Source organism: Camelus dromedarius, chromosome X (assembly GCF_036321535.1).
Source record: "Camelus dromedarius isolate mCamDro1 chromosome X, mCamDro1.pat, whole genome shotgun sequence".
In the NCBI taxonomy this organism is placed as follows: domain Eukaryota; kingdom Metazoa; phylum Chordata; class Mammalia; order Artiodactyla; family Camelidae; genus Camelus; species Camelus dromedarius.
In genome coordinates this window covers 83,820,957-83,842,506 of record NC_087472.1, presented here as the reverse complement: position 1 = coordinate 83,842,506, position 21,550 = coordinate 83,820,957, and positions in this window count along the sequence as shown.

Here is a 21,550-nt window from a genome sequence, read left to right as displayed (position 1 = left end):
GGAGATAATATAATGCCACCAGGACCTGGACACAGAGCGCTGCCTGGGTCGGGACTGACAGAGTGTGACAGGTTAATCCAGAGGGCTTACCGGGGGAAGTCGGGAATCTGAAGAGAGGGAGCGCCTGGAATTAACCACGAGACAGAGGAAGCACCCCACCCACCAAATCAGAATACGTGTCTTAACATGCTCTTTTGTTTGGGGCTGTTTCTGACAGCCTCATTAACGCCAATGCTCTACTCAGCCGTTATCTTGGGGAAATGTTTCACCCCCCCCCAAAAAAAAAAACCTATTAATCTATTTTTAGAATCATAAGGAAGTTCCCAGTCATGAAGCAACCTACACCCACTAGTACAGGAAGTGTCAGTCTCTTGTGGGTCCCGAGGGAAGGGCTCTAAGGATATTATCCTGTAGAAGTCAAGGTGGTCGGGGGGGGGGTCGGGGAGGGACAGCGATACGGGATTTAGGGGGGTCCCCTGGAGATGGCATCACCGGTTCTGTCAACGGCTCGGAAAAGAATTGGCTGAAACTGAAAAGTGGCCCCTTCTGGCACTCAGAAGACGGATCTTGGTCAACCTAGAGACAAGACTTGGTCTAATTCTCTTGGGGCTGGAACATTCTTAAGGGCACTGTCCCATGATAGAGCTCCAAGTTGGCATCTGCTCGGGGAGAAGAGACATTAGCCAGCCAGGCAATCAGGGCGATGGGGGGGGGGGTGGACATCACGCTGAAGATTGTAAGCCAAATGCTCCAGGTCTGTGTTTGCGTGTTTTCTCTCATTAAAATGTGAGCATCACGAGGGCAGGGACTTCAGCTGTTCTGTTCACAGCCGCATGAACAGCTGCAGATGTGCCTGGCACGTTTCTCACCGCATGTGTTGAGCAGCCGAAGAGCAAAGCCCTCATTTAATGCTCAGGCTGGATTGAGCCGAGCTACTCAATCATCAGGGACGGCACAGTATTTGGGAGCAAAGAAGGCCGGCTCAGGGTGTGGCAGAGAAACATGAAGTGCCCATGACACCAGCGTGACAGTCTCAGGGGTGACCAGAGCAAGGAGCCCAAGGGGAAGATGGCTTCACTGAAGTTTCAAGGTCCAGCCGTGTTCTCAGCCCTTTGGTGCTAATTCAGCTTTTCCATTGCTGGTTTCTGTGGGGCAGTGACTCTCATTAAACTCATCACTGCCTTAATGTGGCCTCCTTCATTATCCAGGCCCCTGACCCTTCAAGGCATGAAGACAAGCAGGTTTCCAGGAAGGAAAGGCTCCAGAGAGGCAGGGGCAGCCGGACCTCCAAACTTCCCTCCCGGAAGGTCCCTTCCTCTTGTGGTTTGCTCCTAGCAGGCTTGGCCACCCCCAGGAATGACACCCCTTGTGACTGGTCCCTGAAGGACAGACTACTTTTCTTTGTTCCACTTCAGCAGAGCTGAGACAGGCAGACATTTTATTTATGCATTTAAAACATAACTTTTATTATCTTTTTTTTTAATGGAGGTACCGGGGATTGAACCCAGGACCCCGTGCATGCTAAGCACGTGCTCTGCCACTGAGCTCTACCCTCCCCCCAACCCTCCCACCCCCCACCATGGCAGACATTTTTTAAATGAGTTTTGCTAATGGCTGAAGGAGGAGCAGGAGTACAAGTAACATAAAATCACACTCATTTCCCAAGTCCAGACTCCAGGAGGTAGGCATGTCCAGACGCAGAGGACCACCCTTGGTTCCAGACCCGCCCTCCGGACTCAGATAAGGGAGCTAGAGTGCCAGCCAGCGGCCCCGACTTTGCCTCAGTCCCCTGCTCCACTCCCAGCCTACAGCAAGCCAAGGCCACCTTCCTCCAAGACTCAGACACCAGTCTCTGTTCCAGGGCCTGCAGGAGTCGTTTCACTGTCCTTCTGCCTCGGACGGAGGTGGCACCTCCCGACTCCCCTCGGTCTCTCCCACATGGTGTGAGGGTGCAGTGAGCTTGTGGATGATTTGCAGGACAGCCGTGCTTGACAGCCAGCAAATAATAGAGCGCCCTGCCTCTGTGTTATCTAATCCACCTACCTCTGGAGCTTCCCTTGGCAACTCATTCAGGAAGCACCCCTCCCCCCACACCATCTGGAAATGGTTTTTGAGAAATCTACTCATTATTGTTAAAAAGCAACACATAGGCTTTTGCAAGATACAGTTGCAAGAGCAGCCCCTAAACTGTAAGTTCCTGGAAGGTAGGGATTTTTGTTTTGTGCCCCGCTGTGTAACCACCACCTGGCACATAGTAGGAGCTGGAGAAAAGACAGTGGAACGCATGAGGATGAATAAACTTACAAAAGGATATTCCAGTTATTTCTGCATAACAAGTCACTCCAAAATTGAGGAGCTTAACAACCATTTTATTATGCTTGTAGTTTCCATGGGGTGGTGTTTTGGACAGGACACAGCAGAGATGCCCCATCTCTCTGTCTGCCCCACGATGTCTAGGGTCTCAGTTGAAACAAGGTGAAGGTTTGGGAGCTGGAAGCATCTGGAGACTCCTTCAGTCACATGTCTGGCACATGGGCTAAAATGACTCAAAGTGTGAGCTCAGCTAGACTGTCAATCTGAACACCAGTGTGTGGCTTCTTTGTGTGGACTGGGCTTCCCCACAGCATGGCCGACTCAGGGTAATCAGAGTGCTTACATGACAGCCACTCAGGGCTCCAAGGTGGAAGCTGCCTGGCTTTCATGACCCAGCCCTGTGACACTCTTAGCTGAAGCTGTCATCAACCCATCCAGATTCAAGGGGAGGAGAAACAGACCCCACCTCCCATTAGAAAACATGTCAGGAAACTCTGGGGTCATGTTTTTAAACCACCACAAAGGCTGAAAGATGAGAAAGCCCTGTCTCCTAAGGATGTTGCATTCATTTCCTGAACAGAATTTATCTTGTGCATCCACCATGTGTCAAGCCCTGGGTTGGGTGATGCGTAGGGATTAAAGGAGTGAACAAAATAGAACCAATTTTCCCCATACGTGCGTCCTTCCTTTCTGGGGAATTGACTAGGTTTGAAGAAGCCCTGTGAATTGCTTTGTGGTAACTTAAGGTGGGCCAGCCTCTCTGCCCTCGTGTAGCCTGCATTCCACTGGAGAAGACAGACATTAAACAAACATGCAAACAAATGCATAGTTATAGATCATGATGAGCGCTATTAAGTGGGGTGGCAGGGGTGGGGGGGGACGGGAATTGCCCTAAGAAAGAAGAGGGAGATTTCATTTAGATGGTAGGTACCTTGCTCCTCTAGAAACAAGGTTTTGAGGGCAAGCAGTTTCTTTAGAGGTGATTCTTGGAATCACCACAGGGCAATGAGGGCAGGAGAAAGAGTGGGTCAGGAAGCCGGAGGATGCTACCACTGTGGGTGAATGGGTCACTTCTGGTTGACAGTGTGGAACACACCTCAGACTGTCCCACTGGAAGGACAAGGATGCTGGGGCATCTACCCACCAAATCCTAATATAGCTGTAGTTGGGGATGCTAGTGCCGGCTGCCCTCCCCCATCGGCACTGTCCATTAAGGCAGCCACAGAGAGCCTCGGGCAAAGGGCTGCCCCAAGTGCTGGTGGAAAGACTCTCACTTGGCTCCGGAAACAAAGGGATGTGGACGGACACCAAGGTGCCTGCCCCAGGGGTCGGGGGGCCCTCTCTGATCAAGCGATCTCTCAAAGAAGGAGTTCAAGTGTTAAGAACACAGGATCTGTAGATGCTGTGTATATTTCTCTGTGTTACATGTGGGTTTTCACCGAACATCACCCCAATGCCAGCACTTAGCACAGTGCCTTGGATAGCAATGCATTTGGGGCTTTCTTCCTAATGACTAAGGGTTCACAATGACTGTCCATGCTGACCACCTGGCCCCCACCCACCGGTCCTCCTTTGTGACTAATGGAAAAACATTAGCAAAACGGCCCACGGGCAGGCAAGGTGGAGCCATTTGTGCCCAGGAGAGTTTTTCTTTTGTGTGATGTTAGCAGTCAGCAGTTGTGGGTGCCACGCCCTGCAACTCTGACCTCAGCTGAGCTTCGCAGCAGAGAGGCTGGCCCACCTTAAGTTACCACGAAGCAATTCACAGGGCTCCTTCAAACCTAGTCAATTCCCCACAAAGGAAGAATGCAGTATGGGGAAAATTGGTAAGCCCCACCCTTATCCAGGGGTGGTCACATTAGCCGGAGACCATGCTCTTAACACATACCGGGTTCACAGTCAAGGCTGGCAGGTGGCTCTCCAGCTCTGGACCCCTTAGTGAGTTTCCAAGAGAACACCCGCAGTTCGGAAAAGCTTTGCCAGGCTAGCTCCACCAAATCACAAGGCAGCCTCGAACTGGGGGGTGATGCTCCAAAATGGCATTTAATAAATTAGAATAACAGGAGGAAAAAAATCACTGAAAGGAAAGGTATTTTTACTAAGACAATATAATACCTTTTTATTTTCAAATTGCTAAATAGAGTATCTGTAAAATGTTCAAAGAGCATTTGTCTTAATGATCCTTTTAAAGCATCCTTTTCCAATTCCGCAGCTACCAAATATCAAATATATGCCATGCCCTGGGTTAAGCAATTTTTTTAAGTTAAAAATAATAATAATGATAATGGGTGACTGAAGTCCGGAAGCTGTTGGCCGCTTGTCAACGCGTTTCCCTGCTGTGTGTGCTGCGGTCACCTGCGGCTTACCTGAGGGGCGGACTCACCTGTGGGCTCCTCAGTGCACGCCTATGCAGCGGCCCATCCCTGTGTCTTGCCTGGGTCACTGCCACCCTGAGGACAGCCAAACTGTGGGGGTGTGGGAGGCAGGGAGAGGGAGGGTGGGAAAGGAAGGGGAAAAAGGAAGGAAGGAAAGGGAATGGGGGGAAGGGAGAGGGGAAAGAGAATGGAAAAGGGGAGACGAGAGGAGAGAGCAAGGGAAGGAGAGAGTGAACTTGAGAAAGGGAGAGGAGAGGAGGAGGGAGAAAGGGGGGAGAGGAGGGGAGGGATGGAAAAGCCAGAAAGTCAAATTCCTAAGCCAGTGATAAATAGAATCCCAGCTGCACCAAGAACAGAGCAGTGGTAAAATCATTCACACTCGGAATTCCTGACAGTGGAAAATAAACTCATCATTGTCGGTGAATGGAAACTTCAGGGCGATGACGTCCGGGACTCCAGACCCCACATCCCGTGTCCCCGGCATAGGGTGCAAAAGCCTTAGTGGGTTGAGAAAGGGGGCAGGGGACCTGCCTGAGGAGGCACCCCTGGAAGTCTTTGGATCAAGTTGCACCAAAATCCAAAAAGGTGGAGAAAAGTTGGAGGTCAGAAGATGGGGAAGAGCAGGAGGCAGCCTGTGTCATGGAGGGGCACGGAACTGAGGCCAGAACCCAAGGAGCCTGGTGGGTGGGGTGACCTGAAGGCGAGGGCACCAGTCAGGGATGAGGAGTGGAAGGAAGGAAGAAGGTGCTAGGTTGCGGGGAAGGAAAATAAAACCCGGGGCAGGCATTATGAAGCCTTTGCAGCAGCAAGGATCAGAAGCCTTGCCTGTGTGGTGGACAAGACTCTGTCGCTGGCAACCTGGGTCTGTGCCCCCCTCACCCAGGTACCCAGGGTTTGAGTGTCCCCAGAGGTTGGGCTTGGCCAGAAGCTCCTCAGGCTTCGGCATCCTCCTCACCCGCAATCCCTCCGCCTGGTGTGAGGGGAAAGGCCTGGGCAGTGCCTCGCCTCCTGACCCCAACCGCCTTCGTCTTCCCTGATGCTGAAGCTGAGCTCCTCCACGGAGGGCTGCTGGCCACTGATGCGAGGGGAGGGACAGACCCCCGGGGCCCCTTCTGTATTATAAGCTCCCCTCCCCCAACTTGTGACAGCCGGCACCTGTGACTCTCTCTGCAGGCTGCCCTCAGCTCCTGGAGCAGCTCATCCTCAGAGAGCCGGACGGATCTAGGCGTTTGAAGCTCCACTCCCAGGATCTCCCTGAGCCGCCGCGGGCAAGACCAAGTGAGGGAGGAGGACAGCTCAGTTCTCTTGCCTGGAGTCAGGACAGGCCGTGAGGTAGGACTTACCCTCCAGAGTCCCCCCGTGGGGTCAGTCAGAGGCTACCCTCTGCAGCCGGCCTTTGTCTGAAATTCCTTCCTCCCCTTCCCAGTCCTGCCTCCCCCACACCTTCCGGGCATCTCCTGGAAGCCCTTCCGTAAGAAATCACTTCCACACAAATCTTGGTCTCATGATCTGCTTCTGGGGAAAGGGAAGTCACAGGGCCCACCGGCTGGGCAAGAACAACAGATACCGTGGATAGACATGTTACAGACGGCCCCTCAGCCAGTCCTGGGAACCAGACAGCCACGCTGGGACTGAGCGTGTTGCACAGAAGAGGAAGCGGAAACTCAGTGATCAGAAGGGACGCTCCCCGGGTGGCACAGCTGGTGAGCAGAGCAGCCTAGATTAAACCCAGCTGTTGCCAGCTCCGAAGCCAGCATTGAGTCCTTGACGTCCCACTGAAACGAGATGGGGGCCGCAGACTTTCCGGTGGGGAGCCCTGTTGCTTCGGAAAGGAGCTAACATCCCTGAGGCCCTGCTGCCAGGGGCGATCTGGGGCCAGCCGGGTGCTTAGGACGAGTGACCAAGGAGAGAGCAAAAGGTCCATTCCAGCCCTGAGTTTAGCAACTGCCATCTCCGCCTTCACCAGCTCACCCGGACCCAGCTCCCCAAAGCCCTGCTGCATTTGCCAAGCACCCAGAAGCCTTCAGCTCGGGCGCCCGCTGGTTCATCAAGCCTGCCGTTCTCCATGTGGTTTTTTTTAAGACAACCCCCTAAAGCTGGCACTACTAGGAGGAGGGCAGAAGCTGCCAAAAACACCCTATGAATAAACGTTCAGGGTTCCATCCAGAGACGCCCACAGTGACTGATGAGTCATCAGATGACCAGCTGTCACCACGGAGCGCTATATATAGAAGGGGAAGGCCGGAGGGGTGCCTAACCTAGTGCAAGGAGGAGAAACATGCCTCCAGGAGGCGGGGCCCCAGCCGGGGGTGGGGCAGGCCTGGGGCACCTGGAAACTGCACCCTCAGCTCCCCCAAAGATCCAAGTCAGCGATCCCCCAGCACAGCAGGCTGCTTGCGCTAGAAACAGGCAGCCACAGGGCCGGACGCAGGCGATGCCAGCGCACTGATGATGATTACTGCTAATGATGGTAATGGGAGAATAATCGCTCAGAGAACTTCCCGCACGTCGCCGCATGTTCTTCCCATCACACGTACAGACGGAGGACTTACCAACAGCGCTGCCATTTCAACAGCCCAAATTGAGCTTCCGGCCCCCAGGCTTGGCTAGGCTAGACCTGCGCTGTCCGATACCGTGGCCACTGGCCACGTGTGGCTGCTGAGCGCTTGCAATGCGGTCAGTCCTCGGCATAAAATACACACCAGATTTCGCAGACTCAGGTTCTGAGAAAAAAGAATGCAAACGATCTCATTAATAATTTTTTCTTGACTACATGTTGAAATGATACTGCGTGGGATACACTGGGTGAAATAAGAGATTATTAAAATTAATTTCACCTGTTTCTTTTTTTAACCTTTTTAATGTGGCTACTACAACATTCCAAAGGACGTATGTGGCTCACATTTGTGGCTTGCATTATATTTCTATTGGACAGCACTGAGTTACAGGCTAGAGGCCAGAACCTTCAGGAAATCCTGGCTATGCCCTCTCCTGACAAATAAAGCCTGCTTCCTGGTTCAAGGCTGAGCGAGGCCAAGGCTGCTCTCCAGACAATGCCAGCGGCCAGTCACAGCTCCACATATTGGTCACAGAAGCCCCAGGTGGCACCCAAAAGCCCCCCACCCCGAGTGTCTGTCAATCAATCTCAAACTTGCCCCCTCATAGCTTCCAAAAACCCCAGTCTTCCTGGGGAAGGTTGATGAATTCTCCCTGGCTCTGTCGGTCTTCTCCCATCCCCCACTTCACCCCCAGGAGAGTTTGAGTTGGGAGGGAAAAAAAAAAAGACTCGTAAAATAAGGCAACTTCACAAATGAAGCAGCCCTTTCCCTTGCATATGCAAACAGCAGAGTCAAAGAAAGAAAAGAAAGGAGAAACAGAAAGAGAAATCCTCACCGGGACAATTCACACCGAGAGGGAGAAACTGTCCTGGAGACAGACACACAAACGTCACACGCTCTGCCCACAGAGACAGGGGGGCAGGGCAACAGGGCACGTGCATGAGTGCGTGTGTGTGTGTGTGTGTACACGCCATGCGTGTGACTGTTGAGCACGAGAGAGCCCCAGAGAGAGGTTCAAGTTCCAGAACAAGGCAGACAGACAGAAACCCAACAAGGAAGAGAGCAACGCAAGAGGCAAAGCCAAAGAGAGGTTCGGGATATGTGTGTGTGTCTATGTGTATCTGTATGTGTGTGTGTGTATCTGTGTGTGTCTCTGTGTGTGTCTGTGTATCTGTGTGTGTGTCTGTGTGTGTGTTTGTGTGTCTGTGTCTGTGTGTGTCTCTGTTTCTGTTTGTGTGTCTGTGTGTGTCTGTGTGTGTGCCTGTGTGTGTGTCTGTGTGTGTGTCTGTGTGTGTCTATGTATCTGTGCGTCTGTGTCTGTGTGTGTCTGTGTGCATATGTTTGTGTGTCTGTCAGTGTGTATGTCTGTCTGTATGTGTCTGTCTGTGTCTGTGTCTGTCTGTGTCTGTCTCTCTGTGTGTGTCTGTCTGTCTGCGTGTGTGACTGTGTGTGTGTGTCTGTGTCTGAATGTGTCTGTGTGGGGTGGAGGGGAGAGTTGACAGCCTCCCCTTTGTGGCAAGGGCTGCCCTTCCTTTCTGTGTCAGTTTAAATTATTCACATCAGGACAATGGAAAGAATATAGCAAAATAAAAAATGCATCGGGGCCAGGCGGGCCCTGGATTCCTGTGTGGTGGAAACAACCCGGGGCCGGGGCGGGGGGTTGAGGGGAAGCCGCCTGCCCCACACCCAGGAGCGGGCTGGGCTTCAGGTGGCTTTGGTCCCTCTGGTGTTGACAGGGCCCAGGCCTGGGAGACTTCGGCAGTTTCGTGAGGAACTGGTTCTCCTGTCAGGCAAGGCCTGGAGGGCCCCGGCAGACCACAGCCCCTCTCAAGCCAGGCCGGGGGCCGCCCTGCTCCAATGAAAAGAATCTGAGGGTCATTCACAGAAGCCCTTACAAGGTTAAAAAAAACAAACTAAAAACTAAAGGAAAAAAAAAGAAAAAGCATAATGGCAGACTGCATTTTCCAGGATGGCCACAACACAGTCTCCCATGCCACATGCCCTTCGTCCAACCCAATGTCTCTCTTCCCATCAAGAGCTAGGGTCTACGGTCCCTCCCCTGGAACCTGTCTGGATCTGTGACAATGGTTGAAGTGCCACTGTGTCACTTCTAAGGCTTTCTCTCTCAGGGTACTCACTCCTAGAAACCAGCCACCATGCTGTGGGGAAGCCCAGACTACACAAAGAGGCGTCACGGCGATGTTCCAGCTGACAGCCCCAGCTGAGATCCCCGCCAACAGCCGGCATCGATGACCGGACACAGGCGCGAGGGAGGACCTCACCCTCAGGCACTGTCTGATGCACCAGCCTGAGACAGAGACACAGACAGAGACTGCGACAGAGACTGAGACAGAGAGAGAGCCGACTAGCCGAGGGCAGACAGCCCCCCAAAACAGCAGGAGAGAATAATAATAGGAGAATTGTTTTTTAAAGTCAGTAAGTTTCGGAGTGATTCATTATGCAGTGATAGATAACCAGAACACAGGCCAAAATACACGCACACTCACACGCACACGCACGCACACAAAAGCGCCACTTCACAGGACCTGTTAGAAGCCCTGGGCGGCAGGCCTGGGGCTTACCATGTAGGCAGCGGGGCCAGGCTGCTGGGATCAAATCCCAGTCCCGCCACTTCTGCTCTCCAACCTTGGGGGAGTAAATTGACACCTCTGCCTCCGTTTCCTCATCTCTGCACGAGGAACCACACTCTAGCCCTCCACTCCGGGATGTTGGTGAGGATGAAATGTGATAACCCACATCTGGTGCTCTGATTGGCGCCGGGCATGCAGTAAGCACCCAATAACTGCTGGCTGTGTGATGATCTTAGTCGACTTCTCTCTTTCCACTTCCTAACAGGTGGGCTGAGAAACATGCCATTTCTGGCAGACACTCTGCTGACTGTCTTTTTCCATCACACTGAGGTCACTGGCTCGGGCCCCACACTTATTTGTTTTGTAAAAATGTCAGCAGCTGGGCCCCGGTCCCTTCCCCCAGCCCTTGTGGGAAGTGAGCTCCCCTCCCCCTGCGGTGTTTGAGTTCTGTTCCCTGCCACTGTCATCTCCCTCCTTTGCCTTGCTAACCCTTGATTAGCAGAAGACCGAACACTGGCTCACAGCTGACCTCCATACCTGTTTTTAAAGTCCCTGGGCCCGGCCCAGCCACAGAGCTGTGGGACACACGTTGGGCGGACAGTGGATGACGACAGCCGGCTGGCTGCTCGCCCCACCCTCTCCTTTGGTGGGGTGGCTGAACCTTGCAGCCCGGGATGCCCAGTTCTTCTACGCGCTGCTGGCAGCTGGGACCCAGCTCCGGGAGGCAGCTCCCACAGCGCGCAGCGGACCAGGCCGATACAGATCGGCTCCTGCTGGAGCAAGCACTCCTCCCTGCCCGGCCCCCTCGGGTACCAACAGAGGCAGGGGCCAGGCCCCTCCCATTAAGAACTGGAGAAGCCAAGGGCGGAGCAGAAGAAAGGCAGCTGCAGGGACCTTTTCTGTCCGGCTGAGGCTTGCCTGGCCTGCACAAGGGCCTCCGGTGCCTGGATTCTGCCCCACCCTAAGTCCCCTATCTGAGACACCCGTGTTCCTCTGACTCTCTGGCTGTCTTTCTCTGGGGGGTTGGGGGACCCAACCTCACAACAAACCACCCACGGTCTTCTCTCTCACCCTCTGTTGGTGGTAACTGGCTTCCCTACATAGCATCTCCCCCCTCCGCCTCCCCCCGCCCCCCTCCCTGCCCCCTCCCCCACAGCCCTCCAAGTGGCCGCCGCTGGGCCTCAGTGGGTCCTCGGGCATCACCTAAGCCTCTTTGGGCTGCAGGGTACACAGGCAGGCTTTTGAAGAGCTCACCAGCTCCCTTACTTGGACGACTCCCTGCTCCAATCGTTTGAGTCACTTTGAAAAATGATTCTTACTCTTTAACGAACCGATGGGGTCTTTAGAAAGGACACCTGGAACTTTCTCTGCAGCTACTAGCTGTGTCAGTGGAAGCACTACTGATATCTGGGCCTGGACAAGTGTCCATTGCATTGGACACTTCCCCCCGCCCCATTGTAGGGTGTTAAGTGTCCTTGGCCTCCCGCCCACTGAATGCCAGTAGCACCCCCTGGTCATGGTGACAACTAAAAAGGTGCCCCCATTTCCAAATCCACGCAGCCCTCCAAAGCAGGGGAATGGCTCCTGAACGGGGAAGCAGCGTTCGTCTCCAGATAAAATTCCTTCTACTCCACAAGCATCGCTGAGCTGCATCTCCCCGCAGGATCGCTTACGCCCACTTGCTCCGTGCCAGCTCCCTCCCACCGCAGCGCAGCAGCTCCTTTCTTCCGTTCCCACGCTCACACGCTCACATGCTCACGCTGCGCACTCCCTACCTCTATTCCCCTTCATTAAGGATTAATCCATGGTGTGGGTTGCCCCTGATAGATCATATGCAGAAAAGCGTTTACTGAGAGATCATTTGTATAATTCCACACCTGCCCTTCCATTCCTGGCATCACTTAAATAAGTAGATAGATAGATAGATAGATAGATAGATAGATAGATAATTGTTGGCAGAGTTCCATGGGAGCTGTTTGTCCTCCGAAGTTCTATTGAGGCAGAATTCCCAGTTTAACCCCAAATGCTGAGCTCCTCTGCCTCTACTGTGAGGCTGTTTGTACCTTAACAAGAGAAGAGAGATCTAGTCTTCTAAAGAAAGAGAAAGGGGAATAAAATACTCTTCCCTCTACAGTGTCTACGGGCTGCACCCACTTGTCAATATAACACAGGGACGCTAGAAACTTTCATCTGTCCCTTGAGCTACCCTCTGACCAAAACCCATTACTAGCCTGGCACAAAGTGTCCATCCCTGGATCAGCCAGGAGAGGAAACATCCATTTTGACAGGGACAGAGCTTTGACACGCCTGCTGGCAGTGTGGCATGTCTGTGGGTTTAGCTGAAGTGGGTCCAGATATCATGGGCGGTTTTCCTCCTTGGCACAGCCGTTCCTAACACCAGTAGCTTCCCGCTGGTGTCTTAGATTCCCGATCTCATAATGACCGTCTAGGCCTGAGAGCGAAAGGGGGGTTAGTCTTCTGGAGTCCAAGTTTACAGAGCTGGTAGAACATATGGCCTCTCTTCCCAGAATAAGACATGCACATGGATGTGTGGGGTGTGCCCATTCCTGGTCACACAGAATTTTTGCACAGAAAATTCAAAACAAAACCAGCCCTGGTTTACCCCAATGGGGTATCTGACGTCAAAGAAGCTCTGGGGACACACAGAGATACGATTCAGTTCCAGCGAGTAAGGAGACCAACACTCGAGCATTTCTTCCCTGAAAAGAGCCAAGAGCCTTATAAAGATGACGGCCACTGTAGACACAGTCACTGGTTTGCAAATACAGCTAGAGATAGTGAGAGAAAGTTCCTGGAGCCCACTGTTGCTCCCAAACACACCAAAAAAGTACGCGGATTACTTAGGAGAGAGGCCATAAAACAAAATGACCTTGAAAAACTCTAAGCCCAGTGCCCCCAAAATGAAATAGTTCATGCTGGTGGCAGTTCCTGGAGCTGATAACACTGCGCTGCCTTCCATTTGTACCATGCTTTGCACAGTTCACGTTGCTTTCATGGCCATTACTCCATCATTCTCTCAACCACTCCGTGAGGAAGGCAGGACTGGTATTCTTGCTCCCATTAAGAGGTTACAACAAAAAAGGAAGACTCAGAGAGCCGAAGTGATGCCAGAAAGGACATGCTGATTGGTAATGGCAGGTCTAGAAGGAGAACTTGGGGGTCAGCTGACCCCCAAGTCCAACAGTCATAAGAATTGGAGGGGCTACTAAACCACCAGAGGGTAACCAACTAACAAGAAAAATAATAACCACAGTTTCCTTTTGTAAGCCAGACCCCTAAAATTCTGTCCCCGGTGCTTAGCCTCCCAAACAGTTCATGAAAAGGAAGAACTCTCAAGGCCCTTTTCCGGAATTGGGGCTTGGGAGCCTGGAATTTAAACTTGTGCCTGTAATTCCAAATATTTTCTCGTCTCTTACTACTTATGGATGTGGATGTTTATTGGCAGGTATGATCCATTGGGGGCCATATTTGTAACAATCGACCACACATATGAGCAAATTATCTCCATACCCACACGGTGCCTGAAATGCCATAATTTACCTTTCAGATTTTTGACCCAAACATTGCCCTCTTTTGGCTTACTCTTTTAAAAAATCAGGCATGGTTTCATTGCATATCCTGTGACCCAGCAATTTCAAGGCATATAGCCAAGAGAAATGAGTGTTTATGCTCACCGACAGCCATACACACAAATGCACGTAGCAGTTTTATTCAGAACAGCCCCAAACTGGAAACAACCCCAATGGCCACCAAGAGGAGGGCAGATAAAGTGACCATGATGTAATCATACGCAGGGACACTACACGGCATTGAAAAAAGAACAAATGACTGCTCCATGTGACAACATGCATGGATGGATGGATGGATGGATGGATGGGTGGATGGATGTCCCAGGCCATGTTGAGTGAAAGAAGCCAGACCCACAAGAGTACATACTGTATGATTCTAGTTAACGGAGGTTCACAAACAGACGAAATAAGTCTATATTGTTAGTAGTCAGAATAATGGTGGTCTCCGAGGGAAAGTCAAAATGTCAATTGAGAGGGGGCATAAGTAACTTCTGGGGTGGGTGCTGACAATGTCCCGTATCTTGATTTGGGTCATCGTGGATCTATACTTATGTCAAAAGCCATAGACTTGCACACTTAAGACTGGTGGACTTTACTGAATCTATGTTAAATCTGTAATTCAGCTTATTTATTTATCTATTTCATTAGTTAGTTATTTTTAATGAAGGTATTGGGGATTGAACTCAGGACCTCGTGCATGCTAGGCATGCACTCTACCACTGAATTATACCCTCCCCACTTTAAATCTGAATTGTTTTCAAAGTACACGATTAGAAGTTAAGACTAGGTTTCCTAACCTGGTGGCTCTGGACAAGGTGGCAGGCAGAGGAGGGGCCGTGAGGCGGGGCAGGTAGGAGCACCTGACCCCAGCCTTCACCTTTGAAGCCAGCAGGGAAAAGACCTTGCTCGAGCCCCAAAGAGGTCCCCATCTCCAACCCTGGGTAGGGGTACTTGGGGCTGAGACCCGGTGGTGGTGGCCCTGCGGGCTCCTACAGGGAGGGAAATGCTTTGATGAGCCTTTGTTCCGGGAATTGATCAAGGAAACGAGCTGGTAATGAACAGCAGAAATAACAATAATTAATAATGGGTAGAATAAAAATGGATTTCAAATCCTGCAGCTAATTTGCCAGGAGACTTATTTCTGCAGCAGGCAGCCCGCTCTCCTCCACAGACTGCTGAGTAAACCAGGAAGTGGCAGGACCCAGCCTGCCAGCTCTGCGTGGTGGGGGCCGGGGGAAGGGGAGGGAGGGGGGAGGGCCTGGGAGTTACAATAACTTTGCATCGCGGGAGTGAGCAAGGACTCGTCTGGGTACTGAGCTCAGTCATGGGCTCTGCACCCATGCTAGGAAAGGTATGAGACCCCAGATTTCAAGGATGCCTCTCAGAGTCCAAGCAGCCTCCCTTCCCCCCATGACAGCTGCCAAGCCCCTGGGAGCCACCCCCAGGGCCACCCCTCGGACTCTTGGACCCTTGGCATATATCCCCTCCCAATACTGTCCCCCTCCCAGGAGCCAAGGTTGTAGGGGAAGAGGGGCAAGACCACACAACAGTAGAAGGAAAACCCTTGTCAGAGAAGAAAGATTCTAATTGGAGCCCTAAATGCTCCAGAAAGATTATCTTTCCGGTTCCTGTTGCACAGAAAGCAACTAACAATCGGCCCGCCCTCGCCGCCCTTTCCCCCCTGCCCTACACAGCCTGACTGGGATAACTTTTATCACTCCATTCAAAAGTGAGCGCTCGGGGATCCCTCCAGCTTCCCCCAGACTGGGGCAAAAGGCTGCCCAGGCCTGCTCTTTTGCTTCTTAATGCAAGATCTTGGCAGGGAGTGGGGTCAGTGCTTGCCTGCGAGAGTCAAGTCTATTAAGACCTGTTCGCACCAGTGTCTTTGGCTGACCAGGTCCGTGGCCCTTCCCATCGTGCCCTTCCCTGGGCACCCCCAGCCCCCTCTGGCTGTCTCTAGCTTTGGACAGCTTCTCCCCCGCCCTTCCCACTAGGGCCCAGGCTCCAAGCCCACTGTTTGCCGATAGCAACTACCCTCCTTTGTCTCAGGAAGTGCTTATCAGGTGCAGAGGAAGCCAAAATCTATGTGTACATCTGTGTCTTTGACCACGAGTCATTGGAGCCACAATGTCTTCCCCGACGAGACCGGTGGACAAGCTTTGGGGGGACTCCTCAACTCCCACGAGTGAGTGGCTGCCTACACTGACAAATGGATCTCTCTCTCTTTTCAACTTTAGCAAAGTGGATTCTTCTTGCTAAAGGCTAAGTACTCGCTGAGTTGCAAGTTTTCGAAAATGAGGCCATTGTGGGGCTATTTCTGAGGGAAGGAAAGGCCAGAGGTGCCAGTGCCAGCCCCGTCCACCTCCCACAAGAATTGGGCACCATTATTTTTACATTGGGGAAAATTCCATCTCTGGATTCACAAACAGCTGAATCTGGCTTCATCTTCTGCAGAACTATACACCGTAGAGAGAGGGCGAGGGCGGAACTCTTGTAGACAGTTCAGAGCAAGGGACCAAAAGGAAGTTTGGGCTGATGATGATGACTTGGCAGCATCTAGGGAGGGCTTTGCTGGTGAAGCCCATAGGTTAGGGTATCAGCTACGGGGTTGATGGGGTAGGAGAGAGACCCTGGGATGGCAACGTGCTGAGAGCACAGCGGGGCTCCGGGCACAGAAGACAGGCCCCGAGGAAGGGGCAAGGAGAGGTGGGGTTCCTGGTTTTTGAAACAGTTAATATTAGTCGGCTGGTGCTGCTGTAACAAAGAGCCACAGGCTGGGGAGCTTAAACAACAGAATTTTATTGTCTCATGGTTCTGGAGGCTGGAAGTCTGAGCTCAAGGTATCAACAGGGTTGGCTGGCTTCATCCTGTGTCCTGTCTCCCTGGCTTGTAGGCGGCTGTCTTCTCCCTGTGTCTTCCCTCCGTGTGTGTCTGGGTCCTAATCTCCTCTTCTTATAAGAACACCAGTCAGATTGGATTAGGGCCCATCTATGTAAACTCATTTTACTCAATTACCTTTTTAAAGACCTATCTTCAAATACAGCCGCATTCTAAGGTGTACTGGGAGTTAGAGCTCCAATATGTGAATTTAGGGGGAGACACAATTTACCCACGACACCAGTATAGGGCTTCTCTTTTGCTTCCGTAATCACAACCTGTTCCAACTCCAATCAGTGTAGTTGCTGGGCTGAGAGAGGCTGCTGGGCTACAGATCCTACATAAGAGGGTCCTTGTCTGCCCTCCTGCCAGGCTCCTCTCTGTACAAATTCACCTCAGCAACCAAGTCCCACCTCTTCCAAGAGGCCCTCCCTGACTGCTAAGCTCACTCGGAGCTTTTCTTTTGTCAAACTCCACTGCACTACAGGAAGGGCTGTTAGGGTCCAACCCTCTGTGCCCTGAGTAGAAATCTGCTTTCTGAGTAAGATCTTTGAGGACATGCAACGCATGCCCACCCCTACCCCCTACCACACACATACACACACATACACACACATATACACACATTGCCAGTATTTATTTCCTCCCTTGCCCCTCCAGGCAGTTTGGAGAGTTAGGGTTGGCAGTACCCCCAGCTCCAGGTATCAGCCTGACTTGCTTATTCAGAGGACACAGATGACCAAATGGGTCCAATCAGAGTGAACATCAGGACTTTTGTTGGGAATGCTGGTACCCAGTCTACTGGATGGGTTTGGTTGGGGGAGAATGCCAGGCTTGGAGTACACAGTTGCAACTAAGGTAAGGGAGATGGGGCATGGCAGGGTGCTAGAAGTTCCAGGGATTTGGATGGGGCAGGGCAGGGAATAACCACTGTAGCCTATCCAGAGGAAACAAAGCAAATAATTGATGCTACAGTTATATTTAGGTCCTAGATCAAGCCATACCTGAAGTGGGTTACCCCTGGACCATTGAGTAACATAAATCCATAAATTTGTCCTTTTGCTAACATTAATTTGGGTTGGGTTTACAATGGAGAGATCACGAACTGATACCATTTCTTTCAGATCATCCCAACAGCCTACCCCCATGATAACAAGGACACTTAATAAATACTACATAATCACGAAGTCACGACCCGTGAAGGCTCTGTCAATGAGGAAACTGGGACCAGGGGTGAAGGGATCTGCCAAGTCTCGTGGCCAATTAGTGCCAGAGCCTGGATGACAGCCTAGGTCCCCAGTCTAGTGTGGTTCCCACTACACCAGAAGGCACGAAGGCCACCTTGTCTCCTGCCCTCCCCCCCAAACCTTGTCCCGGGGGGAGAGAGAGGGGCCAGAGAAAACCAGTGCGAAGCCACAGCACCCTCAGCCCCCCAAACAGGAAGACTTGGTTGCAAGCCAGGAGGACAGAGGGGAGGGGAGGCAGGAAATTGAGTGGCTCCCTGTCAACCACACATGCCAAGTCACCTGGGGGCTGTGAGCAAGAAGCTAGTGCAGAAATGGGGAGCAGCTGCCAACCCAGGCAGCAGGCATGTCAGGGACCTCAGGACCTTGGAGGGCCCCAGCACATACTCCTAAGAGCCCTCCCCCCTCAGGAAGGCTTGTCCTCAAGTGGAAGAGTGGGCTGGGCAGGCTCCAACAGGGGCAGAAATATGTGGTCCCTGGAATAGAATAGTCAGACATTTGTGATGGACAAGTGCTTATGGCCATTTGCATAGCAGTCAGATGCCTTGGATTTTCCAGACCAGTTGGCATTTCAGTCAACGGATTTTAGCCTCCAGAAGCCATCTTGGGCCATGAAGTGACTTTGGGAACAAGAGCTGAACGAGTTATTCACCACTATGTAACAAATCACCTTGAAGCCTAGTGGCTTAAAACAACATCAGTTGAGGATTTTCTTTTGTTTTGTTTTTTTCTCCTGATCCTGGGGTTGACTGGGCTCAGCCCAGCGGTTCTTGATCTTTTGTGTATTTGTGGTCAGATGGTGGCTGGGGCTGAAATCATCTGAAGCCTTCTTTACTCGCATGTCTGGTGCCTGAGCTGAGAAGACGCCAACGTCTGGGGCTGGGGGTGCAGAATCCCTGACGGAAAACTCATGCATCTCCCTCCAACACGGCAGCTTCAGGGTAATCAAGCTTCTTACATGGCAGGTCAAGGTGCCAAGGACCTGTGAGGACAGGTGGAGAAAGAGCCATATCTCCTTTTTTGACCCAGCCTTGGAAGTCCCACAGTGTCACCTCTGCCTCATTGAATTCATTCAAAGAGTCTGGCCCCGTGCGGGAGGGTAGAACTCAGTGGTAGAGCACGTGCTTAGCATGCACGAGGTTCTGGGTTCAATCCCCAGAACCTCCATTAATAAACAAACAAACAAACCTAATTACCCACTACCCCCCACCAAAAAAAAAAAAACCCACAAGTAAAAAAAGAAGGAAAAAAAAAAGTCTGGCCCATATATAAGGAGAGGGCACTGAAACTCCACCCGGTCAGAAAGACCGTTGAGGAATGTTCAGATGTGGTTTAAACCACCGGAGAAGCCATCACTGGCAGAGCAACAAGGTCAAGGAGCCCGGGTCTCTGACCCTGGGCAATGGCAGGGCTGCCTGGGATTGCCTGAACCTGGCCTTCCTAAATAAGAGCGAGAAATCGAATAGTCTGTTGGGAACAGACCGCTGTCAACTGGGGTTTTTCAGTTACTCTCAGCCCAACCTAATCCTAACAGAGAGTACCAATACAGAGAGTACCAATCACCATGTCAAGTTCCTGGCACGGAGCAAACCCTCAAAGGGAAGGTGGCTAGGGGGTGCGTGGCAGGGACGAGCAGGACATAGAGCTCAAATACACTATTCCCTTGCCCCATAGGTCCACTTACACTTATTAGGCTGTGTCCCCATATAGATTTGTAAAAATGAGAAAACATGCGAAGGAAAGCTAAAGAAGTAGAGTGCAAACAGTAAGCGCCCAGCAATGGAATCAACAAACGAGTAAGTACAGGGTATAAACGGACCAGAGAAGGTCCCCAAAGCAAAGGCTCTCAGATGCAGCCGAGGCGCCCAGGCTGCCTCTAGGCTACATTATGAAAAAGTCATTTGTCTTCGGATTTGTCTCTCTTCCTCTCCTCCTCCCCCTCTTTCTCCTCTTCTTCTTTCCCCCACCCGCTGTCTCTCTTCCCACACCCACCTAGCTCATATTCTTCCCAAGGAAACCAGGAATTTTCTGATGCCCTGGACAGAGGAAAGAGAAAAATCAATTTCTCCATCCATCTCAACTCTTTGGCAAAGCCAGGCGGTTGTGGTCCCAGCCTCCGTCCACCCGCCCCTCCCCCCACCACTTCCACCCATGCTCTGGTCACCTCCCCACATTCTTGTCCCCTCCCTGCCTTTGCACACACTGTCCCTTCGGCAGAGATGACCATCTCGTCTCTCTTTTCTGTTCTGGTCAACTCCTGCTTGACACTCACCACCCAGCGCAGATGTCACTGCCTGTAGGAAACACCCCCATCCAAACCCTTCCCGAGTGCTTCCAGGAGCCCGTGTTGACCTTGTCAGAACACGCATCCCACAGGGTTGGAACAGTCTGTCTTGGTCTCCGCCATGATGGTGTGCTATCACTGCAGATCCTCTGAGCATCCGTCTGCCAGAACACCTACAATAGCAGCTTGAATGGCTTACTCTTTCCTGGATGACAGCAAAGACTAATCCAGAAGGGGCTGTCTCCTGTGTTCCAATACCTGGAGTGAGTGCCTTCCTGGCATCTCGCAGATCAAGGCAGGTGGGCGGCCCCTATCTGGACCTAAAGGAGCCCTGGGAGTTCCTTAGGCTGCTTCCCTGGAATTTGACTTTTTAACATATTAGATCAATGTCTTGTCCAATAACTCCCTGGATATTTCTGTTATGATCGATTGTATTTTTCAAACATGGCACAGCAATATTTCCAGTCCCGTAAATTCTTCCAGAATCCCGCCACTCCCATCAAGAGGTGGTGTCTTCCAACCAACAGAATATGGTAGAAGTGATGCTATGTGAGACTTGACGCTAGGTCATAAAAGGCAAACAGCTTCTACCTGTCTCTCTCTCTCTCTCTCTCTCTTTTGGGACGCTCACCCTTGGAACCCAGCTGCCACACTGTGAGGAAGCCCAAGCCACATGGAGAGGTCACGTGTAGGTTTGTGGCCCATGGCCCCAGCTCAGCTGACAGCCAGAATCACCTGCCAGGCATAGGAGCAAAGTCCGCCTCCCTCCAGGATGCGCACGCTTGGCCTGACCAGCAGGCTCCCCCAGTGTCTGCAGCAGCAGAGAAGCCCCGGGCACAGATGCAAGGTTGACACTTCGGGTGAGAGGCTGTCAGCGAGAGCTGAGTCGAAGCCCTTGTGGAACTGTCGGCCACCGCCACTGCTGGAAGTGTCGGTCAGACCGCGGGGAAGTGAGCCGGGGCACCAGAGGCAAGTGATCCAGCAAGTTCTTTAACTCCTCCATCTCAGTTTCCTCGTATGCAAACTGGAAATCAAAACAGGGCAGTTGCGAGGATTAAACTGGATAACCATGCAAAGTGAGAGCCGTGCTGGAAGCGCTCAGTAAATGTGGGTCTACCGGGATGGAAAAGCTTTCCGCGGTCCCACAAAGACTTCTGTAAACCTGCAGCAGATTGCTCTTGAGAGCCACGAATTCCCAAGGCAAGCGCCAAGGGCTCGAGACAAAAAGAACGTTCTGGAATTCTGCAAACGTACCTTCTTAGATGCCTAGGATTTGGAATGTTGATTCTACACCATACTATAGAGAACGGAGAGGCTTGAGAGCAGTTTTCCTGCCACCAGGAAAGGGAATAAAGGTTCCACCAGTTTGAGAAGTTGGTTAACCAGTGGAAAGGTCTCCACGCCGCCTGAGGCCCAGGACAGGCCTGAGGCTCCTGTGGTAGAGACAGGAGAGGCACGGAAATCCCAGAGGGGTTCACTGGCATGGAGGGGAGAGAGGGGCCCAGGACTTGATCCGCAGCAGCTCGCAGAAGAAACTGCCTGTCCTAGAGAGAAGGCCCACAATTAGCATGGCGCTGCAGGGGTAAGGGGGCCGAGGCTAAATGAGGGGCCTTGGCAGTGGTCCCGAGGGTGGCCCAGGCTCCGCACACCTCAGCACGGTGCAGGGAGTGGCCAAGAGCACCCAAGTCCCCACAGCACCCTGAAAGGGCTGACTGATG